We start from the raw sequence: 22,741 nt of genomic DNA on the forward strand, positions 1-22,741 counted from the left end.
TCCTATGCTTTTAACCTCTTTTTTTTAGAGAATTTTTTTTCTTCTTTCTGTTCATTAAGGTGATTTTTTTCTTTTGAATATTATTCTGTCCTGATTAAGGTTTCCAGATTCATTCTATCAGAATTTGCGATTTCTTTTCTTCTTCTTCTTTTTTTTTTAAGATTTTATTTATTTGACAGAGAGCACAGGCGGGGGAGCAGCAGAGGGAGCTGCAGAGGGAAAGGTAGAAGCAGGCTCCCCACTGAACAGGAAGCCCACTCGATCCCAGGACCCTGGGATCATGACCTGAGCCAAAGGCAGACGTTTAACCGACTGAGCCCCCCAGACACCCCTGCAATTTTTTTTCTACTCTTATCTTCAAAATGCTTTTATATCAGGGTAAAGTAATATGTCAGATGGAGTAAATTTCTTCATAAATCACTCATGGGTACCATTATAAAAAGAAAAATTCTGAGTTTTTTAGTAGGGTCAATTAAAGATTGTGATGGAGTAATAGGAAGACTAAGCATAGAATACTGGGATAGTCCAGAGGAGGAAGTAATTACTTCTACCTGGAGGAGATCATTGTGCAGTGGTAGTCAAAAGAAAGGCTTTTGGAAAAGTGACACCAGAACTGCCTTTCAAGGTTAAAGAAGAATTTGTCTGCTGTGTGCATCAAGGGAAGTTGTCCTGGGTAGAGGAACAAAATGCACAAATAAAATTGTCTTAAACTATATTATGGGTATGTGTTTAAAAGAATTTAAAACATTGTTATTGTTTTGTATTTGGAGGGAGGGAGGAAATGAAATTGAAGAGTTAGGAGTCAGATCGCAAAATGTTTTGGAAAGTAAAGAGTCAATGAAGAGTTTTTGTTTTTTTTTGTTTTTTCAGTGAAGAGTTCTAAATAAGAAAATAGAAGTTATGATCTGGTTTATTGTCCCAACAACTTAATTATCACAGTTATATGTTATATAGAGCCGGGATTTGAGACCAAAGCATAGAAATCAGATGGGAGGCATAGCCAGAAGGAGCTGTTACAGTAATCCAGGAGAGATGGTGGAAGCCTGAATTAAGCAGTGGTCATGAGCACATGAAATGAAGAAAGAAATTCAGGGGTGAATTGAGAGAATTTCTGATTGTTTGGATCCAAAGCAATTTCAAGGAACACAAAGATTCTAGAATGGCCCTCCAGTTACTGACTAGTTTGGTAAATTTTGGTATCACCAAACTGAGATAAGAATACTTACTAAGATTAGAGAGAATTTTAAGAAATGATGAGTTGACCTGAGATATCTCCAGGACATTCAGGTGGAGGTTTCATAGGCAGTTGAATATATATGCAAGGAACTGAGAGGGAAGAGAGTGGGAGGAGCACAGAGACTGGACCTCAGAAAAAGTGTTAGCTAAGGGCAAGTGGATAAAGAAGGTACAGAGGAGAGGACTGAAAAAAAAAATGTTGATGAGGAGAAATCTAATTGAATAAAAACGAGTATAAATCAGTGACTGAGTTTATATTATTAGTCTTCACGGAAATTCTTCATAGAGATTGAGAGAGATTAGGCAGAAACTGAAGAAGGCATGCAGGGTCATGGAAATTTTTGTTTAGCTCTTTTGTTTTGTTTTGTTTTTTATAGATTAGGAGAGACTTCAGGGAGGATGGGATAGAACTAATGAACAGGAGAAGCTGAAAAATATCAGAAAGGATGAATGACGGAACAATATCCAGTTCTAGAGGAGATGGTATTAAGAACATCCAAGATGGGATGCTTTAGATAGAACGAAGGGTACTCCTTCTCTAAGTTGTAAGTCAAGAAGCAAGGATATGGACTCAGATAGTAATTTCTTAGAGTGGACAGGAAGTTGTCATTTGTATCTCATTGTCTCAGTTTGCTGTGAAGTGTAAGTTCAGGTCATCTGCTGAGAATTGAGTAGGCCGTTGGGGCACGTAATTAAGGAAAGTGGCAAAAGTTTTTGATAGGCCATGAAAGTGAATAAAGAGGGTTCTCACTGAAGATAAATCAGTGATAGATAAATATGTCAGGGGACAGAGATGAAATTATCAATTTGTGTTTTTGTTGAACAGATCTGTACAACCAGTGTGATTATTCTCCATCGGGGCTTAGTTGTCTGGGGAGGGTAGGTTGAAGGATTGAAGTAGGATGCAAGGCAAAGGACAGGCTAAGAGGCACAGAATAAAGTGAGTCTGGGATGCATAAGGAAATAAGGAAGAGACTAAAACTGGGAGAAAAGAACCAAATGGAGAAGAGATGGGAAAACAAATCCAGTGGGATACCTTTTGTTGCCTGAAGAAATAATAGTAAAATATTTCTAGTATAAGTAAATATGACTTGACTTTCCAGTTCTACTTTTGTAATGACTTTAGTCCCAGATTTTTTTCTTTGAAATGTACACACACATCACAAAAAGGGTGGATAGTTGAAATGCTTTGGGTTGTCATTTTTAGCTAAGTGAAAATAGAATGAAAAATTACTGCTGAGTTGATTTGTAATTTTTTTTTTTAACTAAGGCGGCATTGACCCTGAAGATCTAAAATAGATTCTGCTTTTAAAATTCTTATGGCACTATTGAAACCATAGCAGAAAAAATAAATAAAAACAAATTAAGATTTCAAAATTATGTTGCACTGGTAAAGGGAATTTTAAATGCCCCTGTATTGCTGAACTGAGTGAATTTGTATATTATAGCTCAATAAGCTTTAGTCAGATGATATACTTTACCATAATTTTTTATGAATCCTATTTAGTATCTTTCTTTTTCAGTCTAACCTAATTTACAGTAGTTAAAATGACTCTATCTGAACTGTTAAATTTTTCTTAAACATTTCAGTTGACTTATCCTTTGAAATGTTACTTTGCAGTACAAAACATACCCTTAGGTTTATGGATTTGATTGATTTTTCTCAACCTTTTCTTTTGTTCTCTAGCTCATCCTGAAATGTTAACTTTGTAACATTATATGTTCATGGTAGAAATATCATTGGATCTGGGGTATCAGGGTAGATTTTTTTAAAATAAAAATAGTGATGGGGAAAGATGAAGAGCAGATTAGGACATGAGATTTGACACATAGGGGTGGGGATGGTGTGGAATATATGGTGACAGACTGGTATGACTGTATCCATTTGAACACGAACTTGGAAATCTCAGCAGAGAAAAAAATACTGTTATTTGTGACATTTTGGTGGGCACATTTGACTAGAGTAGATGGTGCTACAATATAAATATGCCATAAGGCACTTGATGGCACTTTTATGTGTCTGTTGCAAATAACAGAATCTTGAAGAGTGAGTTTTAGATTTAGAAACAAAAATTATGATGTTATACTTAAAATTATTTCTGAGAAAAGATAATCTCCCTGGAAAGATATTAAAGCAACAATTTCTAAAAATACATATATGAATCTCTTATCAATCAGTACATTTTAGAGACCTTTTTTCTCAAGTAATACTGTGTTCGTATATGGAGTAGTCTTGCATTTACTAAACATATAGAAATTATTACTGACACCCTAGTTTTAAGTGCCTATAGTGTCTAAGAGTCAAAAGAGAGTCACTCATCTAAAAATAGTTTAGGTTTTTGTGTTTAAAATCTCTTAAAGAATAGAATGGTTTAGCAGATTTATGAGGAATACCTGTCATACCGCGTTTATAAAGTTCTCCTAAAATGACAATATTACATAATTTATCTTGACAGGTAGTGCATAGTTTATATGTTTAAAGTGAGTCAAGGGCGCCTGGGTGGCTCAGTTGGTTAAGCGACTGCCTTCGGCTCGGGTCATGATCCTGGAGTCCCGGGATCGAGTCCCACATCGGGCTCCCTGCTCAGCAGAGAGTCTGCTTCTCCTTCTCACCCTCCTCCCTCTCATGCTCTCTGTCTCTCATTCTCTCTCTCAAATAAATAAATAAAATCTTAAAAAAATAAAAAAAATAAAAAAAAATAAAGTGAGTCAACTTGGCAAATTAGAAATCAAGTTTTAAATTTTATATGCCATTGTGGCAAAATAATCTTTACATTCTTAGTTTTGTATTCTTTAATTGCTACTTAATCCAACAAGCCTTAGTACACAATTTATGTTAATGTGAGTAAAATAGTTAAACACAGAACTATTACAAGTTAACATAAATGTACATAAATATTTGAATCAAAATAGGAAGATGAAAGATCATTGTCCCTTAATGGACAAACACAGTAGGCATTGTGAGTACTGGGGTAGATTTTGGAAAAGTGTCAGAGAAACACATATACCTATTATATGTATTTCTGCCATTGAATAGCACTCAGCCTAATGGACTTGGATATGAAAATAAATAATTGTAATAGAAGGAAAAGTAAGTGGCAAGCTATAAAGAAATAATAGACAAAAGTGCTATGGGAAGGCAAAAGGGGATAATGATTTATTCTGCCCAGGGGGTAGTATAACATTTCAGCTGGGCCCAAAAGCATAAATTAAATAAATCTAAATGAGCAATAACAACAACAACAAAAAAATTGAAGGATATTCCAAGCAGAAAAGGCACCTGCATTAATAAGGCATAAAGACATAAATAAATTTGGCATGTTATAGTAACAATAAATTATGGCAGGAGCATTGAATATTTGGGGAATACAGTGAGGGATGAAGGAAGATAATATGTTTCCAAGTGACTGTTTTTAAAAATCCATGAACCCCCTTATTTGTGCTGTTCTATTTAATTCTTTTACCTTTTCTTGACGTAAACTTGTGTTGTCTTACTTGGAACTGGAAATGAAGTGATCTGTATAAGTCAAATTTGATTTTTGTAAGTTATTCTGATTAAGTATATTTGTTAATATATATAGCCAGTCTTAAGTAATCAAATGATATACATAGCTGTAGATTTTAGCTTTAGGATATAATTTTACTAGGACAAATGGTTAAGATGACTCAGGTTAGCTGGTGATGCTAAAATAGAAGTTGATGTGTTAAACTAAACCACATGAATTACAAAAAACAGAGCAGACTTAAAATTTAAAAAGCTAAAGCAAGGTTATAATTATATACACTAAGTACAAAGGGAAAGTGAGAATTATTTTTAATTCTTTAATAAGGTAGAATGTGTATGATACCTTACTTTAGAAAGTAGTTAAACTCTAAATTCTGGAGTAAACAAGCCCATCATCAAGAAATGACTCAAAATACGTTCTCTGTAAATAAAACTTACTTGTCTGTTTTGCCAGCAAATAAACAGGTTGACCTGTTTTCTCAGAACCTCAAATATCTGTCCTAAAAACATTTAACATACTATGTCAGGGAGAGAGAATCTTTTTTCTCCTCATTTTCTGTGTGAGAATTACAGAAATGGAAATAAAGAGATACATAAATTGTAAACAGTTTTAAAATATGAATTAGAATGTTAAAGCAAAAAGAAAAACTTGATAGAGGACTTCTAACTCATGCAATCCTCTTTATTGCAGATACAGAAACTAAGGCCCTAAGAAATGAGAAATAAAAGCTGTACAGATAATATGAGACTTGGGATGATAATGCAAGTGTCTGGATTCCCAATACCTTTTTTTTTAATTCAGTTAATTAAGATATAATGTATTATTGGTTTCAGGGATACAGGTCTGTGATTCATCAGTCGTATGTAATACCCAGTGCTCATTACAGCACATACCCTCCCCAATTTCCAGCACCCAGTTACCCCATCCCTCCACCCCCCTCCCCTCCAGCAACACTCAGTTTGTTTCCTATGATTAAGTTTCTTATGGTTTGTCTCCCTCTCTGGTTTCATCTTTTTTCATTTTTTCCTCTCTTCCCATATGGTCCTCTGCCTTGTTTCTTAAATTCCACATGAGTGAGATCATATGATAATTGTCTTTCTCTGATTGACTTATTTTACTTAGCATAATATACCCTCTAGTTCCATCCATATCGTTGCAAATGGTTCCATCCATATCGTTGCAAATGGGAAGATTTCATTTTTTTTTTCTGATGGCTGTGTCATATTCCATTGTGTGTATATATGTGTGTGTGTGTATATATATATATATATATATACACACACACACACCACATTTTCTTTATCCATTCATCTCCCAGTATCTTTTTGTAGATACATCTGTGTCTTGTATTTTGTGTCCATTGCCTGTCCTTTAAATTTTAAAAATAAAACTGTTACTGCTTTTTTTTAATGTAATGAAGATAGTCATTTGAAGCCATGAGGGAATGAAAGTCACAGACAATATAAAGGAAAATCAGAGGTTGAGGAGCTAAACCTAGGTTATTGGAGAAGGAAACATAAGAGTCTGGAAAATGAGAGGTGAAAACCAGAATACTATAGCATTATAGTATCCAAGAGTGTTGTGTCTACTGGTCGGTAGTGTTGATGCTTCAGAGAGAGATTTAACAAGCAAATCTTAAACCTTTGAGAATGCAGTTTTAGTAGAGTAGTATGGGGCTAAAGTAGTAGAGAATTAGGTAAAAAGATTTAACAATGAAGATAATTTCTAACCTTGATGTGCTTTTGGTTTGCGATTTTTGTCATGCTGTCTACATGGCCTTTAAAAATCCCATATATTTGATGGCACATGAACTAAAAGCATGGATATAATACTAAAGTTGTATATCTATCTTATTTTTAGTATGAAATCATATTAAAATGCATTTAGGAGCTTGCTCTTTGGCCAGATCCTCAAATCTTTTTGCAAAGTTAATGTATTCTTAATTCCACATGTCTGTTTCCTTAATTCATGCATTGAGGGAGAACATAGAGTTCAGTTTTGAATCATTTTTGTTTGAGAATTCCTTAAATATCCAAGTGGAGGTCTTGAGTTGGAAGTTGAGTTGGATCTAAAGTTCTGGAGAAGTTTATGCTGGATTAGTCAGGGTTTGATGGGAAGTAAAGCTGTGAGACTAGATGAGAGATCACCAAGAGACTGAGTATAAATGGAGAAGAGGTACAAGGACTGAGCTCTGTGACTGTCCAATGGTAAGAGGTTAGAAAGAAGAACAACCAGTGAAGAATTAAGAAGGGACAATCAGTGAGTTAGGTGGAAAATTAGGCAAGGGAAGAGTGATGAACGATTTCAAGTGCTGTCATTTGCCAAATTAAAAAAAGAGAGAAAGAGAAACTATTTAAACAGATGATGACAGTAGGAAGAGGGGGACTGTTTGCAATAAGGAAAACTCTCTGACCATGAGATCTGTAATTGTTTCAAAGATCAGGCAGAAAAGAGGGTTTTTTTGTTTGTGTGTTTTCTATGTAGAGAGGAGTAAGTAAGGCGTAAATAAAGAACCAGGTGTTAGGGAGTAGGCTGATCAGAGAATGTTTTTCCCTGAGGTTAGTCAAGAGGTGTATTGTTCAGGAGCGGGTATAGGCTAGGGTAGGCCAGATTTCAGGGGTCTGGGGAAGGAGAGGAATTTAAATTTTGGGTAAATCAAATTAATAAGCCTCTTGTTCTGATTGATCAGTGTGGACAAACAGTTCAGGTAATCTTTTTTTGAAGCAAAATCATGGAACACTACATCAAAAACTAATGATGTATGGTGATTAACATAACATAAAAGAAAAGAAAAAAAAAAAGAAATGACTCTTGGTGGGGTTAATTGAGTGACTGACAAGAACAGGTCTGATGGGATGATGCGGGCAGAAACCTGATCAGAGCAGGTTAAAGACGGAATGGGGACTTGAGTAACTAAGTTTGAAATAATTGTCATGACAAAAACACCAAGAAAAAAAACAACTGCTGAATAAAATAACCAAATTTCTTAAAAGTATCAAAGTGCTGATAAGATCTTAAGACAAAAATCTCAGTTGTTCTCACTAATCATCATTAGACCGGCAGCATCTGGGTATTGGGGAGTTGTTAGAAATATAAATTATTAGGCTCCACCTTAAGCCTTCTAAATCAGAAACTCTAGGGATGGAACCTAGCAGTTTGTTTTAATAATTGCTCCAGGAGGGGTGCTGGGTGACTCAGTTGGTTAAGTGTCCAACTCTTCGTTTCAGCTCAGGTCATGATCTCAGGCATTGTGGGGTAGAGTACTGTGTCAGGCTCTGTGCTCAAAGGGGAATCTGCTTGAGACTCTTTCCCTCAATCCCCCCCTGACCCCTCCCCCCGCTCACTCTCTCTCTCTAAAATAAATAAATAAATCATTAAAAAAAATAATCCCTCTAGATAATTCTGGTGCTGCATTAGTCTGAGTGAAGGAAAGAAACCTAGAACGAAGTAGTAAGTAGAGTGTTAAGCTGCTTTGTTTTGAGGGCACTTACCAAGTCCAATGATTTAAGCTTCAGTTTTCATAGCCTTTTGAGGCAAAAGGAACAGAAAATAACAGAGCAGACCTGTCCAATGAAAATATAATGTGAATCACATAAGTGATTTAAACTTTTTAACAGTCACATTAAAAAAGAAACCTATGACTTTGATTTTATTAAATGGCATTGTATTTAACCCAGTATATCCAAAATATTGTTTCGATATGTAACTAACATAATATTTTACTGAGATACTTTATATCCTTTTTCATACTAATCTTCAAAACCTGGTGTATATTTTGCACTTAAATAACACCATAATTCAAACCCCAAATTTTCATCATCTAAATGAAACAATTTATTAAAGTAAAATACAGTTCTACCAAAGCAATAAAGTTGCTTTTAATAAAAAATTATTTTACACTGCTTCAGTTTTTAATTTATATTTGAATTAATTCGAATTCAAAATAAAGTTAGAAATTCAGTTCCTTAGTCTCAGTAGTCACATGAATTATTTAATAGCCACATGTTACTAGTAGCTATTGGACATGCAGGTGTAGAGTACACATTGAATGGTATCATCTCATAGGAGATGCATGTACCCTCTTGTAAAGCTGAGCCCTTCTGTCCCCCAAGTATTACATCACCATCTGAGGGTGAACAAGTAACGAAGTTATATTACTTCCAGAAAACTGAAGGCAAAGTTGGCCTTAGTGTCAAGAACCGGAACGTAAGAATCACATCCCTGAGAAGTTGTAACCACAGAACTACCAGCTCTTTGCAGATTTGCAGTCCAAATGCACATCACCAGAATGAATTTGTTTCATTGTCATCTCAGACTGGCAGACTAGGCACATGGCACAAGTAAATATAAATGCTCACTAGAGGGAAGAACCTTAATTCTAGGCCTCAAGGAATTCCTGCAAATGAAGACATTGGAGCCAAATATTTAAGCACACAAGGAAACAAAGCACCATGAAAGAAAGCTAGAAGAAATAGGCAGCAGAAAGAGACTCGCTAAGACCAAGTACTGGAATTATCAACACAGATTATAGAACAGAGAGCTATGATAAAAAGAATAAGACCAGGTCAAAATATTGGCAGGGAACAACAAACAGAATAAATGAAAGAAACTGTTACAGATTTGTAATGGACCCAAATACAATATTTGGAAATGAACATACAGGTAATGGGAATTAAACCCACTTCAGGGAACTGCAGTTTAAAACCACAATGAGTTCTCCATACATTATTAGTTGTAAGAGGAAATGTAGTTGCTGTCATAGGTATACATCAGAGAAACTGGAACGAAGATACCATCATCGTGGGGCAGTGCATGACATGCCTTAGGATAGGACACCCTGAGAAGAATGGGGAAATATCAGACAAAACCAAATTGACAATTGACAAGCATGGTATAAAGTGACTAGCTTCTATGATTTAAAAATGTCAATGTCATAAAAAACAAAGAGGTTAAGGAACTGTTACTGATTAGACATGTTGACCAAAAGTAATACATGACCCTGGATTGGGTCCAATACTAGAGGATAAAAATTCTAGAAAGAATATACTGAGATAAATGGCAGAGTTGGAATATGAACTGTAAAGTTTTAAAAATATCGTATCAGTGTTAAAATTCTTGAGTAGCTATACTCTGGTTATGTAAGAGAATATCCTTCTGCTTAAAAAATGCTGAAATGTTAAGACGTTAAGTCACAATATATGGTTCAGAAAACATAAGTGTGTATATATTGAAAGAATGATAAAAGGGGGGAAAAAACCACATAAGACCTGCTGTACACCACCAAATGACAACTATTTTAAAAACATAGTCCCAAGTATAGGCCAAGATATGAAACTACTAAAGATAACCGTTTCTACCTACCACGTGGAGGGTATTATGCATTATGCTATTTATATAATTATACATTTTATACTGTTAAAAATTTACACTTAAATGTTATTTTTCTTAAATTCCATAAACTCAAGTTATATCCAGTGGTTCAACATGATGTATTTGCCCTACAAAATGACAGAACACATTTTGAACATAAAAGTTACTGAATTCCCCAAGCAATTTAGAATAGAAGGTATAACTTTTTATGAAAGTGAGTTAATCTTTCTTGTTTATTTTTAATTTTGAATCTGCTACAAAATAATTCATCTCTTATATTTTCCTGTCACTTCTGGTATAAGTTTCTAGCATCAGATAAACCTTGATTTAATTATAGACCTATTCAATCATGTAAAATGAGTTATTCTTGGGCTAGGTTTACAGAATGTATTCGTATTGAGGCTCTATGCAAAAGGACAGTTTAAATCCACAAAGAACATATTAAAAACTCTTCAGAAATTGAACCTCTTCTCTAAAGGCACATAGTACTTTAAAACTTACTAAAGAATTTTTTCATATTTTTAATAATCCAATTTAAGTGCAAAGATGATTTTCTATATTTGGTAATATAATCCAAATTCTTTAAACAATTTAAGATTTTTCCATAAATTTATCACCCATTTTTAATGATAGAGCAATTTTTACATTTTCTTATGTGAAGCTTTTGGTTTGAAAGCTATGAGCTGAAACAGGTGGATTTTCTAACTAAAGTGGTTTCTTATGATAGTGTCAGCAACCTAGCCTTCTTCTTTCTGAAAACTTTGCAAATTGACTCTGTTAACTCTAGCATATTGTCCATTCCAGAGTATCATATTTTAACAAAACATGTAAAGTCTAAACCATTCCCAAATGCTTATCAATAATTTTTTTAAAACCTTTTTAATCCCATAAAATGTAGGGAACTGACACCAACATAATATGCTGATGTTCAACAATTCTTGGCAAAGAAATATTTCCCTGTCCCTGTGTTAAATAATACTGAGAACAAAAATAGTTTATCTGCTTGCTTCAGGGAATGCTCCTGACCATGAAACTACTAAAATAGCTTTGTTGTTCAGGAGGACTGACTTCAAGACTTCTCATTTCATTGTATCCACCAATCCAAAACTTATATTATAAACTTAGCCCAGTTCTACCCAGTTCCTCGCCTTCCAAGACCTTGATTAAAGTGGTCCAGCCCATTCCAATCCCTTAAACCTTATAAATATCCTATTTTTCCCCTTCTTGTTTTCCCTCACTATAGTCTAATAAACTTAGCTTTGCTAGTTGACAATTAGCCTCATCATGCTGAATAATTTAAGGATTAATAATTTAATCAGTAGATTCAGAATTTTAAATGTGTTATTTTCTGCCTGCTAGTTTATCTATATGGAAACCCCTCAAACCTCAAATCTAAGACTGAACTCTTTTCCTTCCCTCTTCTACTTTTTCCACCTGTCACCTTCATGTCATGGGGTGGGAGGAGTTGTCCTATTCCTGTTCTGTGCCCACAGCTATACTTACTCAGATGGAAATCTTGAAATCATATTCACATTTTTATGCTTTTCTGATAGCTAACCAGTTTCCAAGTCCCACTGATAGAAATAGCAAACAAAAAGAAACAACTGGTTGATTATCCATTAGTGAGAATACTTGAAATAACATTACATACAATGTAATGATAAAGCTTTATGTTAGAATATAGAAAAATATATACTGTATGATGGTATGATGGTAGGTAGAACAGCGTATATATAACCTCATTTTTTATGCTGTTGCACATAAACACATCTAGAAGTCTGGCTCTTATCTCAGGGCAATGAAATTTGGACTAAAGATAGGAAGTAATATTTACTCTTTTTTAAAAATAGATTTTATTCTATAATTAAAGAAAAAACATTGTTAAGCCTTTTTAAGGATGAAAATAATGACAGATAAAATAGTGGCATACATCTACCAAGTAGATACTTGTTTTAGGGAAGACTTTTTTTCCTCTCATTTTGTTGAAATGTGGAAGTAGGTTGGGTAGTTACTGAGACTTCGAAAAATTTAATTTTTGAATTCTTAGTACCGTCCTTTTCCCCAGAATATTGAATGTTTTTTTCTACTTTAGCTTTTAAGGTTCCAGGAAATTTTATTTAGAGGTCTAGGTTACTAAGCAGTACTGCTGAGAGCACTTTACATGATCACTAACAATGGATTCAGGTGATTTTTTTACCCACCCACCCATACTTTGACCTGTAAGCAAAAAAAAAAAAAAAAAAAGGAAAGGAAAGGAAAAAATTGAAAAATGCTTTTTCAGGAGATGCTTATTTCTGTTTAAAAACCAGTGTTACTCTACATCAAAAACTAATGATGTATGATGATTAACATAAAATAATAAAATTTAAAAAATATATAAATGAGAAAATAAAAAAAGTGTTATTAAAGGAGTTACTATACTAGTTGATGTTTGATTTATGTAATTATAAATAAAATGCACATTTTAAGGAAAGCCAGTTATAATGGGCTGAAAATGAAGCTGCGCAAGAGATTTCATTAGAAACTAAGCCTTAAAGGCTAGGTCAAAAAAAGGACACTGCTGTTTTGTGATGACAGTATTTGTTAATGTCTCCTGTGGTGCTGCATGCCCACGTGGGTGGTCCATAAATATAATTTGAAATGAAAATGGTACCAGACTCTTACTGTGGTGATTTAAAAGGCAGATTTGAATATGGACTATCTATTTAACACCTCCTACCCCATATTGGGTGAAGCTAATTAATTTTAGCTTCCTGGAATTTTATAACTAATAAGATCCAATTCAGGATTCAGGCAGTGGCCTTTAAAAAAACACACACACAACTATATATAGTCTTTTTGTTTTATAGTCTGAAAATTTGGGGACGGGAATGGGAAAGTTAAGGGTAGTTAGATTTAGTCTCTGTAAGACAAAGATAGATTTAGTCTATAAGATGAAGATAAGTCAACTCTTAGAATTGTGATAATTTTGATAGCCTTTTTTAGAAAGTTATAGGATTTCTTTGAAGAATACATTAATAGCTATTACAATTTGCACACCTTTAGAAGATATTGACATATATTTTTTAGTAATACTGAGAGTTACAGTCCTATTTGTCTTGAAATTCTAACATAAAATTATAGATGTCTTAATTTCCAGGATTCCGTATGGTCATTTAATTTTACTACCTATTATTCCTGTGTTTTCTCATTTGACAAATGTTTATTGATGTCTGTGTCAGGCGGTAGTCTAGGTACTAATGATACAACAGTGACAAAACAGTCCAATATTCCTGTCCCCATGAAGCTTACTTAGTAGAAGGAGTGGTGCCCAGAAGTAGGGATGATTTAAAATTTTGAGTAGAAAGGAAATTCTTACTGAGAAACTGTCATTTGAGCACAAAGACCTTAACCAAGTGAGGAGCAAAGGCAGCTATGTGGGGAAGACCATTCTAGACCAGGAGTAACAGCAAGTGCAGAGTGGAGGTAGGCTGGAGGAAGTAGAGGAACAATGAGCAGTCAAGTTTAAGGACTTTAGCTTTTACTTTCAGATGCAAGATTGTGAGCAGACGAATGACATGATATTCTCAAGGGATCACTTTGATTACTGCGTTGCATATGGACCAGGGCTTGGCACACTTTTTCTGTAGAGGATAAGATAGCAAATATTTTAGGCTTTGTGAGGCACACTGTTCAACTCTGCCATTGCAGTATAAAAGCTACCATAGACAGTACACTATGGATGGCCATGGACATGTTCCAGTAAAACTTACAAAAACAGGTGACAGGCTACCCTTGGGTTATAATTTGCCAATCCCTGAGATATAGACCATAATAAACCCAAGGACAAAAACAGGTTGACAGGAAGCTTTTGCAGTAATCAACAGAGAGCTTGTGGTGATGCAGGTGGCAAGAAGTGGTCAAATGCTGATGTATTTTGAAGGTGGAGCCAATAGGATTTGCTGAGAAATCTGCTACAGAATAGGAGAGAGAAAGGGTCAGGGGATGCCTATGTTTTTTAGCATTTTAATTAGAAAATGTTACTTAATGTTTTATATCCTACTTATTAGGTAATATCTAGAATAATTGTCTTTAAAATCTACTTGTAGCTATTAAAATTATCCTTTTTTTTTTCTTTAAGCCTGTTTGACTTTGTTTTGTTCCTGGTATTCCTTCCTAAATTGAGGACTATTATCTTAATAGTTATCTTAATAGGTTATCTTAACCTATTAACTTCTTAGTCTCACTGTTGGTCATTGCACATTTTCTCTTTAGATTCCCCTCACAGCTGAGAGCAAGTGTGGTCATGTGGTATGTGGGGTTAGGACATTACCTCGTGGTCAAGAAAGCAAGCAAAATAAAGATGTTAGCCTGTTAGCTATCTATGGGTAGCTCTGTAAGACTTACCAATCCTGTGAAAATAATATACAGAGCCTAGCTTATTTTGGTAATGTGTTTATTAAAATGTTTAAAATGAATAGTTCTTGATGAAGTCTATATAATCTATTAGATAAAGCCTTTGAACTATACTTACTGACCTCACTATTTCTCACACTACCACCATTCTAAGTACACTTACCTTCATTCGCTTTCTCCACACCCAGTCAGTTGCTACATCTCACATGAATTGCTGTACCTTTTAACTAGTGCTCCACTCTGACCCACACTACATAGTGCTGTTAGCTTAATTGTTCTGAAGCAGTGATTATCAAACTTACACGTGATCTGAGTCTTGAAGGCTTGTTAAACACAGATGGCAAATTTTTGATTCAGTAAATCTGAGGTGGGACTCCAGGATTTTCTGAGGGTTCTGGTCTGGGAGCCACACTGTGGAAACCACTGTTCTAAAGTAGTCTGATAAAGCCATTCCTCCAATAAAAACCTTAAGTGCCTCTCCCCTCATCATCTGACAAATTCAGTCTACGATTGAAGGACTACCTCTGTTTTTTCATACATTTTCTGAACATGGTCATCTTTTCCACCTTTGCTTTTCAGCTGTTTGTCCTTGAAATATCACAACTAGTTTCTATGCTGCCCACCCATTTTCATCACTCAGAGTCCTATCTAATGTTTATTTCAAACTTGACCCTCTTTTTTGAACCTCTGCACATGTTCAGTCTCTTTTTATCCTTTGAATTCCCATGACATTTACTTTTTATGACATTACCTTACTCTGTCTTAATTTATAGTAATTTATATATCATATCTCTCTTCCACATTAATTTTCTTAAGTAATCTCTTTGCCCAACGTGGGGCTCAAACTCACAACCCCTAGATCAAGAGCTGTATGCTTTACTGACTGTGAACCACCCAGGTGCCCCTGTTCTACTCTTTTATAGGAACTTAAGCTCCTTGAGGATAATAAAATATATTTTTCTATCTCCCTCAAAACAACAGTTTCTAGAATTAAGCCAGTTTTTTTTATTTGTTATTTTTTTGTCTTTTTAAAAAATGTTATTAAAGTATCATAAGATATTAGTATGCCTATTATCTTGTAGCTTCTTGCTTACTTTATCTGTTGGATGAAATCCATTGTACCTTCTAAGTACCTACTGACTTCCTTTTCTTATTTGGATCCATTGTTTTCTGATTCTGCTGCTCATCTATAAGGTTATAATTTCTGTTCATTGGACTTTTGATGCATTATAAGCCATATCTTTTTTCTTGATTTCCTCCCCCAAGTCCCTAGTTTTTCTTGAGTTAAAAAAAAAAAAAAGAAGACATGCTTTGTGTGAAATACACATCTGAAAATACCTTGTATGTCTGAAAAGTACTTTGCCCTCAGCTGATATAATTGATGGGTTAATTTGGTTGTGCTTAGAATTCTACATAAGAATTTATTTATTTATTATTAAATTATTTATTATTATTTATTAAAGAACTTTTAAGGCATTGCATCATCATCTGCCTTTCATTTTTAATCTTTTGAAGCTAACTTGATAAGTTCTCTTTTCTCCACTCTCTCTTGGGGAGCTTATCTTCATTAGTGCTGAATATCTTCAGTTGATCATCTGTCTTATCTGTATTTCATATTTTATGCCTATCATTTTACTTTGGATTCTTGAATATGTGTTTAGCTTTATCTTCAAACTATATCCTAAATTTTTTATTTCTTATAACAAAGTCTTAACTTTCCTCAAGTACTTGTTCTGATCTTTTTCAAGCATCCTTGTTTTATGGATGTTATATCTTCTTCAATACCTGAAGGTACTAAACATTTTTCTTAATGGTTTCCTTTAAATAAAATTACAGTTCTGTTTATCTTGGAACAATTCTGTTTATCTTGTTCTTTGTCCTTCATGCTGATATTTTCTATATATGTCTGATGATGTATTTCATATTTATGTTAATATGTATTTAAGTATCAGGAACTTCTAGGAAGCCTCATCATAGGAACTCTGTGACTGAGGTTTCTAGTGATCCTTAAATTATATTTTAAAATAAATGGGTGCCTGGGTGGCTCAGTCGGTTAAATGTCTGCCTTCGGCTCAGGTCGTGATCCCAGGGTCCTGGGATCAAATACCACATCGGGCTCCCTGCCCCGTGGGGAGCCTGCTTCTCCCTCTGCCTCTCTCTCTCATTCTGTCTCTCATGAATAAATAAATAAAACCTTTAAAAAAAAAACAAAATAAATGGAAGGGAAACCAGTTGTTTTATTAGAGACCTTTTAAGTGTGTCTTTTCATCTTCCAGATTGTTGAAATCTCTCATCACCTGATGGCTTTCTTCCCATTCTATTTGCTGTTAAGAGATTGCTGCAGGCTTTATTCCTATACTGTAACTTTAATGAGGTCCTGGGAAGGACAAGAAACAAATGACTGTGCCCAGTTTGTCATCTTGAACCAAAAAGCTTGGTTTGCAAAAGATTGAAATAGTTCTTCATGGTTAAGTACTGTAAATTTATAATCTTTTACTTGGCAGATAATAAGTTTGTGAATTGATAGCTTTATCTGGTTTAAATCTACCCATCAAATGCTACCATACCTTGGTCTTCATTGTCTGTATTTGGCTTCAGATAACTGACTGAACAGAAGAGACTACTATATTAGTTAGCTGTGAGTTTATCAATTTGCCACAGGAAGTACAACTGTTAAAGAAACTAGAGGCTCAGGGTTAGTGAATTCTCACCAGAGAGAAAGAATCTGTATGGAAAACCAAATTTATAGTCACAAAGTTTCTAAGTAGGCATGGATGTCAAAAAGAGGGCCTCATTGATCTTATTGGCTGGTATCATCCAGCTGAGATAGCCTGATGTATTGTGCCCATTGTCAAGTGAGGTTGCCATGCAGACCAGAAAATTAGGTATTGACCAAAGCATCATTTTTCTTGGATTTTGCTTGAAATCCAGAAAGTCTCTTGATGTTAAAGTTCTTTTTCTAGGTGACATTTTGATTGTGTTGATAAAAGTTCAACTAAGAATAGTAAAGTTAATTAGGTATAAGCTTTCTAAGTTCTCTGGAGTCTGTGCCAAAGCCAACCTAGGTAATTTTGTGAAACATATAGAGATTCTTGTTCAAGGTTGCTAACTCCTAAAACTGTCTTTTCTTTTAAAAAAAAAAATCACATGTAGATTTCTCTCTAAATTTAATTCTCAAAAGGTCAGTCTATCCTGTCACTATATACCACAAGCACATATTATCTCATTGTCATTTACAAAGAAACTGATACTTAGAAAGTTAAATGACACACCCCAGAATCTCATGGTATATGTGACAGACTCAAGAACTAAATCTCACTTTTCTGTCTCTAACTTTAATATTTTCTGCTATACTCATTGAACTATTACTGTTTTCTGAAAAAAATAAAGTAGTGGAAAACAATTGTTTTCTGTTTCTGTTTTATATTTGACTGTCCTTGGTCAATTAAGACTAATAGATAGTAAATCTTATTAATTTAGAGTTTACTAATAAGTTTGTGATTATTTCTACAGGTTATATGCTAATGCTTACCTTTGTAGCTCCTTTTTATAAATTTTATATGGCCAGTGAGTAATACATAGGAAATTAGGAACATTCTTTCTTGGAGCACTACATATTATAGTACTTTTGAAATACCTTAGTTACATAAATGTAATCAGAGCTCAACACAAGTTATACTTGTTCTTAAAAATAATCACTGTAAAACTCAATCTTTAAGATAAAACATCTGGCAAGTTCTATCTTCATTAACCTGATACAGTTTGTGTATTCATAAAATATAATAAAACTATTTCCTTTAGAATTTCTGTGATTCTTTATGTTTATCAATTCTTTCCCTTTTACCCATCCCCCAGTGAAATTTAACAAAATATTGATTTAACTGTACACCATTTGTTAAATTTTCAGATAAACATAAAACTTTGGTTTTTATTACATATTTCAATTTTTTCTGCCCTTTTTTTTTATTTGGATGTGTGTTGTGAGTATCTCAGAACTTTTCATGTGTATGTATTTTATATGCTATAAGTCATTTGACAGTAAAACAGTGATTAACTGGGATTTTACTTTCAGATTCTTTCAATCCAACCTTTTTTTTCTATCCTGACCTCACATTTTCACTTGAATTGTCTTCTGACTTAGTGAACTCTACTCTCAATCCCTTTTGCTAGTCTATACTCCACTCATGTAATTCTCTTTCTTAAAATCACTATAAATAATTCCTAATCATATCACAATAAAGTCAAGCTCTTTAGTCTGTATACAGTTAAGATTTACATGTCTATTTTAAATATTCAGTGGTATCAAGACCCTAATCAGAAATCAGTTAGCATAATCATGGACAATCAGGAGAAGAAAATAGAGCTATCCTACGACCCAGCAATTGCACTATTGGGTATTTACCCCAAAGATACAAATGTAGTGATCCGAAGGGGTACGTGCACCCCAGTGTTTATGGCAGCAGTGTCCACAATAGCCAAACTATGGAAAGAGCCAAGATGTCCATCAACAGATGAATGGATGAAGTGGCATTCTAAACAGTCCAATCTTCTGCCAGTTTTTTTGTCATTAGGCAAACAAAATAGTCGCTTTAAAGTTCGTTCTCCGTGGTACATGAGTTTTCTCAAAGGCCTTCTTTTATGTGCATATGTAATATAAGGATTTGTTTTACAAATAACGTACAAATATAGAGTGTAATTAATTCTAAATTGATTTCAGGTGAAGGTATAACATGGTGATGACTTAATTGTGGCTTAAATCAACACTAAATGTTTTAAAAATATATTTAAAGTAGAAGGTGTGATTTATCGTAGTTAATAACCAAAGTTATCTTAGTGGCAGTCAGCATACATTAACAACGGCATACCAAATAATCTAAAAGGAAACAAGAAATATATAATATAAAATTTATCAGGTATATTTATAAAGGTTGCTGTTACATGAAAAACAGATTTAATTGCACTTTCTGTTATTTATTTGATGATAAGTGAGAAGTGATGGAGGAAGGGTAGTAGTGTCAGTATTCAAAAGACTTTTGATTTTATTCATGTGCTCCAGATGTCCTTTCTTGGCTCTTTTAATTTTGATCTTTTTTGTGCAGCCGCCTTGTCATCAGAAAAAAATGTTTTATCTAACCCCTATTTTAATTTTTCATTGTAAACAGTACTCTTTAGTTTAATTAGAACTTTTATATGTCCTTTTGAGGAACAACAGTCAGAAGTTTCCTGAACACTTTTGATTTTAGAACACAGTCCTTAAATGAAACATCCAGTGATTGAAATTTACTTTGAAGGTTGAACCAAATTCAAAATACTTAATTATAATTTTTTAAATAACTGCAGAAAGACATCTATAGTTCTCCTAGGTATCTGTGATTCAGGTAAACAGCTAGAAGATGGCAGATGGTGAGGTAAGAAGCCCCCTCTGTTTATTCAGTGTGGAATCATCACTTGAATATAAAATATAGGCATGCTCTTATTAACCAGAATTCTTCTGTGGTCATATACCACTTTATATAAATATAAACATAATGACAGATACATATAAAGATAGCTATAAAGAGTTGTTACATACTTGTATGTATGGATTTGTGGTCTAGTGTCAGTTTTCAACAACAAAGCAGAACACTAACAATGACTACCTTTTAATCTTATGTTAGAAGGTTTTTGTCAAATCTACAACTTTTGAAAATGGTAAACATGTAAAATAATGTGATAGGAAAAATAAGGTATATCTATTGTGGTGGGCAAAAGAGTCAGTGACTATAAACCAATTTCAAATGACACTGAATGAATTATTAGACCTTTGTGGGAAAATGATTTGATTTGACTTGCTTCTGCCAGCTCAGTCTGTCTTAAAATCCCTGTTCTGGCCCTGAAATTTCTAATTCGGTGAATTTTTGACTCCCAAAGTATCTTTAAGTATGGCAGTAGATAATAGAACTTTTATTTTTTAAGTTTAGAACATTGTAACAATGCTGAGAAGGTTGAATGGCTTTTTTCAAATATGTTTATACTTGTAAGATGAAGCTCATGTAATACTTAAGCCATGGAACATACTGTTCTTGTTTTTAAAATAATTGTGAATAGGCATTTTTTGCATAAATCCCAGCTTGTCCCTCTCTTCATTTTTGAAACATTCAAATTGGTTATTTTTATTTAAAGGCATATTACTATTTAGGAGATAGCATATTACTGAATTATATACATTCGAATTTCATCAAATCCATTTATATCTGTATTTGTAACAACCAATGCAAGTTTGCTCCTTGGTGAGTCAAAAACTGCACCAGATTGAGTCGTTGCACAAAGAAGACTTATTTGTAGCAAATGAGATCATGAGGAATGGCTTCCAAAGCTGTGACTCCTCAAGAGGGGGTGAATGAATACCTTTTGTTTAGGGTTAGGATGAATGAATAGATAGGGAAGCCTTGTCATTGTATGTAGAGATAAGCATAAGGTCACACATGCACCTTAAGAAAACATGTGTATATGTGTAGTAGATGTTATGTAAATGAGGCCGTGGTTCCTCTTTGGGCAGAGATGTTAGTATTATAATGAGGTAAAGGTAATTGCTAGTTATTCCAAGGGTTACTCCTTGGTCCATCTGCACAGACACAAGTTAGGGTTTTAGCTCAAATGGTTTGGGTGGTCTGGGCCAGTGCGAGGTCTTGTCAGGGCAGTTGCCATCACCTGAGAGGTGGTTTCCAGTTTCATTTGCCTGAGTTAAGAGATAAGCCAGAAAGAAGAGTTTAAGGAAGAATGTAAAATAGAGATTTGTGAATATAAGCAGGTGGACAATTAAGGTCAGGTGTTGGGGTCTAGCTGGTGAAACTTTGACTATAGATACAGAAAAATAATGTCCACTTGAGCAGCTCTTGAGAACTGTATTCTTTATCATGGGTTCAGTTATACCTTGAAGTGGAAAAGAAATTAATATTAACTGCACTTTGTATGGAGATTTTTGTCTCTTTTGGTCTTTAGAATGACCCTGTAAGGAAATATGGTGATACCTCTATTTTACAAGCATGGAGTCTAAACAGTTCAGATTTTCCTATTCACATGGCAAAGAAGTAGCCAAATAATACTTGACACTAAGTTTCTCAGAGACCAGAGTCTGGGCTCTTCCTTTACCATACTGGACATTTTAGTTATACTTTCATTTTCAAGATATATGCAAGTGTCTTGTTTTGACATCCTTGGAATCTTGTCAGATTTTAGTTAAATAATGTCTTTTTCATTGTGCCATTTTAGTGAGTATGGAGTAGCATCTCATTGTAGTTTTGATTTGCATTTCCCTGATGACTACTGATGTTGGACATCTTTTGGTGTGCCTGTTGGCCATTTGGATGTCTTCTTTGGAGGAATATCTATTTAAATCCTTGGTTCATTTTTTGTTTAGTTGGGTTGTCTTTTATTATTTAGTTGTAAGAGTTCTTTATATACTCTGGATACAAGTCCCTTATCAGATACATGATTTACAGTTTGTTTTTCCCATTCTGTAGGTTGGTTTTTTTTTTGTTTTGTTTTGTTTTGTTTGTTTTCATTTTCTTGGTGATGGTGGTAAAGCCCAATTTTTATCCTCACTTTTCTGAGTTTTGAAAGTACCCCATATGGACACAGCCCTTTGGATGTAGCTGTTTATTGACTGCCATGGCATGAACCAGGAATATATCTATACTTAATACAGATTCTAGATTTCAAATACTTTTTTAGTAATTTCAAGCTTATTATTACTTGTGGTTCTTGCACTCACATCATCAAAAAGTAATACTTTTCAGAACTTGACAGTTCATAATTTTGAAGAGACGATGGCATTCTTTTTTGATTCATAATTGCAAAACATTTCCATTTTTAGATTTGTAAACGCCAGTGATCAAATCACTTAATTTTTTCATTTCCACATGATATTTTTTCTTCCAGACACTTTTGTATACATACTTGCCTTCAGCCTTTGTTCATTTGTTAACCATATCAAATAAATTTTGGTGCACAAATGTAAATGATGAAAGAATATTGTTACATATCTTTCCAGCAAAATGGTATGATCCGAGTTCCTGTTGCATGTTATTGCACAATGAAGTCCTAACTGTAGAATAACTAATTGGATAGAAATATCAGTATTTCCTTTTTGCCCTTAGAAATGTTTTATTCATTTATCAGTTCTTGGGTTTGAGAAAATTCATGTAGGATATCGTTATCTGTAGGCTCATAGTCTGAGATTTCACTTAACACCA

General features: G+C 34.0%; 1 protein-coding gene across 1 annotated transcript in view; it reads left to right on the forward strand.

Moving 5' to 3' along the window:
• LMBRD1 (LMBR1 domain containing 1) overlaps positions 1-22,741 on the forward strand; it is a 125,729-nt gene that overhangs the window by 98,731 nt on the left and 4,257 nt on the right. The gene's annotated exons all lie outside the window — the stretch shown is intronic.

This window comes from Eumetopias jubatus, unplaced genomic scaffold (assembly GCF_037043125.1).
Source record: "Eumetopias jubatus isolate StellerSeaLion01/CBP00866 unplaced genomic scaffold, mEumJub1_p1.0 scaffold_6, whole genome shotgun sequence".
Classification (NCBI taxonomy): domain Eukaryota; kingdom Metazoa; phylum Chordata; class Mammalia; order Carnivora; family Otariidae; genus Eumetopias; species Eumetopias jubatus.